This window comes from Schistocerca serialis, chromosome 5 (assembly GCF_023864345.2).
Source record: "Schistocerca serialis cubense isolate TAMUIC-IGC-003099 chromosome 5, iqSchSeri2.2, whole genome shotgun sequence".
Lineage (NCBI taxonomy): Eukaryota > Metazoa > Arthropoda > Insecta > Orthoptera > Acrididae > Schistocerca > Schistocerca serialis.
In genome coordinates, this window is record NC_064642.1 from 767294375 (window position 1) to 767300810 (window position 6436).

Consider the following 6436-nt stretch of genomic DNA (forward strand, 5'->3'; position numbering starts at 1 on the left):
GTTCGAAATGTTTCATCATTATGATGGCATGTTTTACTCGGTCTTGTGTGGCTTGAGACCAATATGCTGAGAGGAAGGCATGGTAAAATTCTCCTTCACTGTGGCAATCGTGAATGACCAATCGCATTCTTACAGCTGGTTCATTCTCCAAGTAGCCACACATAAATTCTAATCTGTGCTCCAATGACCAGTTGGGAGGAAAACAATGAGAGAATTGATGGAGCCATGCTTGTGGATGAATGTCGTTGCCAGAATTCTTAAATGTTTTGAATTTACATGTAGTAATGAACAGCTTATAGTCAAAATCGTCATGTCGGCGAGTCGCATGTCGGTCATTGTTACTTCGTTTCGGCGGTTCCATCTCAAAATCCAATGCGCCTTGCCAATTTCTTTCATAATTTCCGAAGTGCCCTGTGTTATTATTTTGCGACTTTTCCGTATTTCTAAGTCCCTCTTCCCGTGTTGGAGCGCGAGTGTCCTCTGAAATACGTAATTCTTGTATTACCTGTGTCAGCTGATCTTGTACTTCCCAGATTTCTCTTTGGTGTTGCGTATTGATTTGATTTTGATTCTGTTTGAATTTTCTAATTTGTTCATACTCTTCTGTGTCAGTGAAGGCTACGGGTCTCGTGTCATTCAGATCATCATCTACCTTTGTAGATAAGTTAGTGACCTGATCCGAAAGTTCGGCTACTTTCTCCGATAGTGTACTTATTTCCTCCATGTATCTTTCTGAACCAATTTTCAGGGTATCTACTGTGTCCTTTAAGTTTTCCTGAGTTCTTGCAAGTTGCGTAACCGAATCGGTAGATGCAACTGAGTCAATTTTAGCTTGCAAGGTCTCATGATTTTCATGAACAATAGTTTGCAGTTCTTTTATGGCTGCTTCGTGATTCTGTAATACATTTTCATGACGCGAAAAAATAGGTTGGAAATGCTCACAAATTTGTGTTTTTACGTCATTACAGACCTTTTCACATTTCGATTCGATGTTATGTAACTCAGTGGTTAAATCTTCACGTGTTTGTTCAAGTGTAGTGTCTAACTTTTTGAGATTTTGTTCCATTGAGTCTAACTTTTGAAGCTTTTGCTGTGTTTGTCTCTGATTTTGTTCCATTGTGTCTAACTTTTGAAGCTTTTGCTGTGTTTGTCCCATTTGTTGTATTAACTGTAATAACAATGCATTGGTGTCTGAAACATGTTCCTCAGTGCTTTTCGGCAGTGAATTTGCACCGGAAACATTCACATTTTTACAAGCAGAAAATGTGTCTTGACTTATTTGAGAAAACGGTGAGGATAAAAAACCTGAATCTACAGTATTTGCGAAATCGTGTCGTGTCATTTCGGCTTCCTGAGGCGAGCTATTGCCGACCGATCGATCGATAATGCTTCCCTCTTCACTAATTGTTTCACTGTCCACGTCATTGTTTGCCGCCCGCTCCATTTCCCTATGCACAATTATCAAATTACTACTTTGAACATCAGTTAATTCATTACTCGGTGGCGCTAACATACTGCTTTCATTTTCACTGTCATTTCTCAGTTTACTTTGGAGCCTAGTATTAAGTTTTTCACACGCCATTATTGTCACAGTATTTCACACGACAACACAGAAAAACACAATTTGAAGATCAAAAATAAGAGAACACATTAAAATAGCACTGAAAATAATATCTAGTTAATTGCAGCTGCGAAATACTTGCTGGAAATCTACATGCATGCCACAACTGTTACTGTACAACAATGAAAGACTGCAACTACAAAGGGGATTCTCTCTACAGTTACGCGCTAGCAATAAACAAAATCTACACTAATTACACAAACTACAAGAAAAATCAGAAGATTCCAGTGAGGTATCCTAGGCTAAGGGTCGACATATGAAACGTCCCCTTTGAACAATTATACAAGACTGTGCTTAAACTGACACACAATATTTTTAGCGCAACGCAATCTGACTTTCAAAAATCCCTACAAAAGAATGGCCCTGACTAACATTAAACTATACCTTTCACAAATCACTAAATCACTTACCTCACAATAATCTTCGTTTCTCCCACTACTGCAATACAGCAAGCGCCACTACTGCCAGCTAAATAAAAGATTCAAACTATGGAAGGCACTAACTACTGATAGGGATAGTTAGCAAATGAAAGATATTAATAGAGAACAAACAATGTATTTACCTTGATATCATCATATATAAATATAGCAGTTCATGACAAATTTCAAAACTCCGCCATCTCTCTCCCCACATCCACCACTGCTGGCGGCTCACCTCCAACTGCGCAACGCTATGCGCTGTTCACAGCCAGCTGCCTAACACTACAATGGCGAGTATTACAACAATGCAAAGCAGCCACAGACAGCACACAGCATAGCCAGTGATTTTCATACAGAGGTGGCGTTACCAATAAAAAAACCTAAACAGCCTACTTACATAGAGAAAACATAATCAGCCTACTTACAATTAATGAAATCAAATCTGAATGTTGTCTCAGAAATATGTTAACTACTTCACAGAAACAGAGTAGAATATTGCTGGTATCAAGAGGTTCAGGTGAGGTGCCGTAATGGTTGCGTAATTCAAGTACCATTACACACTCTTACGCTACTGGCATGAAATGAGAGACATCAGCTTTCGGACGTAGAAACACGCCTATCAACTTTGGCTTTCTTGATGTGATTTTTCCCGTCAGTGTAATTTATGGTGTATGGAGCTTCATAAGTATACCTATTATTTCATCTGGGCCATCTACATTTGCATGACTACTCTGCAATTCCAAATTAAGTGCCTGGCAGAGGGTTCATCGAACCATCTTCACACTATTTCTCTAGCGTTCCACTCTCGAACAGCGTGCGGGAAAAACGAACGTTTACATGTTTCCGTGGAAGCTCTGATTTATCTTATTTTATTACGATGATCATTTCTCCCTATGTAAGTGAGCGCCAATAGAGTATTTTCATATTCGGAGGAGAAAGGTGGTAATCAAAATTTCGTTAGGAGACCCCGCCGCATCGAAAAAGGCTTTTTCTTTTTAATGATGGCTACCCTAACTCTGATATCATATACGTGTCACTCTCTTCCTTATTTCGCGATAATAAAAAACGATTGGCACTTCTTTGAACTTTCTCGATGTACTCCGTTAATACTATCCGATGCGGATCTCACATCCCGCAATAAAACTATAGAAGAGATCAGTCAAGCTTAGTGTAGGCGGTCTCTTTAATAGACCTGTCTCATCTTCTAACAGTTCCGCCAATGTAACGCAGTCTTTTTTGATATCCTCAAAAAATTAAAAATGTTCAAATGTGTGTGAATTTCTAAGGGACCAAACTGCTTAGGTCAGCGGTCCCTAGACTTAAGCACTACTGAATGTAACTTATGCTACAAACAACACACACACTCGAACCTCCGGCGGGAGGGGCCGCGCAGTCCGTGACATGACGCCTCAAATCGCGCGGCCCACAAAATTACCTGACAGATTCCAACAAGGCTGTCGGCAGCAGTTGTAAACAAATGTAAAATATGTAAATATTTAACATTGAAAAATTTGTGTTGGATTTTTGTGATTTATCGTTAACTGAAGTTTAACGGATTCGTTTTAGTAATCACGTGGATTATCTCAAACATTTCATAATTTAGAGTCAATTGCCACTTTTCGCACCATAGAAACAGCTTGTCTACTCATTTTACAATTGGTTTCCATCTTCTGATGATTTGACTAGAAAGCAAATGAAAGCATAATTTTCAAAGAGTGTGAGAAGGATGTTCAGATTGTAGCCCAAATAGTTCATATAGGTTAGGAACAGTAGAGAGGCTACAACAATTCTTTAGGGAACGCCAGATGTCATTTCCGCTTTACTCGATGACTACGATGACTACGTACTGCGACCTTTCTGACAGAAAATGAGGAATACAGTTAATACAGTTGCACAGCAGAGATGACACTCCATACGCACGCAGTTTGACTAGAAGTCGCTTGTGACGAACTGTGTCAAAAGCGTTTTGGAAATCTATAGATATGGAACCGACTTGAGATCCACTGTCGAAAGGATCCGTTACTTCTGTGTGAATAACATAACTAGTTCTGCTCCAGAAGAGCGACTTTTCCTAAATCAGTGCTGGCTCTTTGTCAATGCTTCATGTACTTTCAGGCGATTATTGATGTTAGAACATGGCACATGTCCTAAAACCGAAGTGCAAATCGACGCCAGTGGTAGTGGTGGTGGTGGTGGTAGTGATGATGATGTTTGATTTGTGGGGTGCTCAACTGCGGGGTCATCAGCGCCCGTACTAAGTCCCAATTTTTACGCAGTCCAGTATTTTCTCAATCCAATCTAGCCACTGAAAGGAATGATGATGATAATGCGACGATGAAATGATGAGGACAGCACAAACACCCAGTCTCCAGGCAGAGAAAATCACCAACCCAGCCGGGAATCGAACTCGGGACCCCGTGATCCAGAGGCAACAACTCTAGTCACTAGACCACGAGCTGTGGATATCGACGCCAGTGACACACATCTGTAATTCAGCGCATTACTCCTATTTCCTTTCTTGTGCATTGGTGTGACCTATGCAACTTTGCAGTATTCATGTATGGATAGTTTGTCCAGTGAGCGGTTGAATATGATTGCTCGGTATGGGCCTGTTGTATCAGCTTAGCTGAGGAAGCTGATATGTATACAAAGAGAACCAGGTAACTTAAGCTGCCTCGCTATACTGAGGGTATCTTCTTCTAAGTTACTCATGCTGGCAGCCATTACTGATTTGAATTCTGGACTATTTACTTTGTCTTCTTTGGTGAAGAATTTCAGTAAATCGTGTCTGGTAACTCCAGTCTACCGGCAGGTTGAGTCTTTCCTCAGTGATTTAATAGCTGATACAATTTCCCACTTGTGTTCGTATAGCTACGTATGACATAATTGTTATACAAGCTACGGAAGGGCCGGCAAAAGAGGATTCCTAACAGTTGCAGTGGGCTTGGCGCAGCTGCTTTGTGCGTCTACCTCAGCCAAACACGTAACGCGATTTTGTTTACATCAGTATGGGAACGCCTGAGTGCTGTCGCAGCTCCGTACACGACTATTGTTGTCGCCTGCAACCGTTCGCACTTGGCAGTTTAAAGCTGGCAACATCGCCTCCATCTTCTTTCGCCGACTCTGCAATAGCTCCGTAACATGTACTTTCACTCAGAGGAAGCAACAAGCACCGTTTCGCCATCTACGGCGATCCGGTTGGTGCCTTTTGGTGAGAAGCCGTTGGCGCTATTACCAGCCCAACGAGTAAGCGGATCTGCAAATGGCGTCACGACACAGACGATGGCGCCGCCATTTTGCTCCCTTGGCGACGTCAGTCGCCCCGCTGAGAGTTGCTTCCGTTAACGACCAATTGCGCTGAAAGGCAGCGGCGACACGCACTCGCCAGCTGGACACAACAAACTCTCTGCAGAGAGGGGAAAGCATTCCAAGTTGCTCAGCGCGTCGTTTCCAGATACGGCGCGATTCCCGCCCGAGGAGATTGCAGTGTGGTACGGAGAACTCTCAACGAATATTCTTTCATCCCTTCTCATCTCCCGTTCTTTCGTTTTTCTTTTTCTTTTTTTCTTTTTTTTGCCTCTTCTGCCGTGGGCCTATCGCACTAATGAAGTAAATCCCGCTATATATCTAATTGCCTAAACATCATCCTAGTTGCAGGCTTCCAGGAGCAACAAAAATTTGATTTTCAGTCTTTCATATCATCATCGACCATTGACTAAATTTAAAAATTCAAAATACGGCACAATTTATTCAATTAGAGATACCATCTTGTGTCAAAGGTGTAAAATAATAAGCCAGGTATAAGATACAGAATGTTAATAACATTTATTTTATTTAAAATGTTTTAAGTTTTCACATAACAAACTCAGAGGCGTTAATTTTCAGCACGCCCTTGTAAGTTAGAAACTACGTAGAGGGTGATTCAGTGGCCCCCTATTGCTGGGTTTTATGCAATCCACAACACCTTCAAATACTATGCACAACATTTTCATATTCTCTCGCTCACTTGTGACAACGGCCTTGCCGCAGTGGATACATCGGTTCCCGTTAGATCACCGAAGTTAATCGCTGTCGGGCGTGGCCGGCACTTGGATGGGTGACCACCGGGGCCGCCATGTGCTGTTGCCATTTTTCGGGGTGCACTCAGCGTCATGATGTAAACTGAGGAGCTACTCGACCAAATAGTAGCGGCTCCGGTCGAAGAAAACCATCGTAACGACCGGGAGAGCGGTGTGCTGACCACATGCCCCTCCTCTTTGCATCCTCAACTGAGGATGACACGACGGTCGGATGGTCTCGATGAGCCACTTGTGGCCTGAAGACGGAGTGCTGTGCTCGCTCACTTGTCCAAACATTTAGTCCTAAAGAAAAAAAATGAAAAGCATCTTTTTGTGTG

General features: G+C 42.1%; 1 pseudogene; it reads left to right on the forward strand.

The window, feature by feature from the left end:
• The first annotated feature begins 6050 nt into the window (after positions 1-6050).
• Positions 6051-6168, forward strand: LOC126482778 (5S ribosomal RNA; annotated as a pseudogene).
• Positions 6169-6436: the final 268 nt, after the last annotated feature.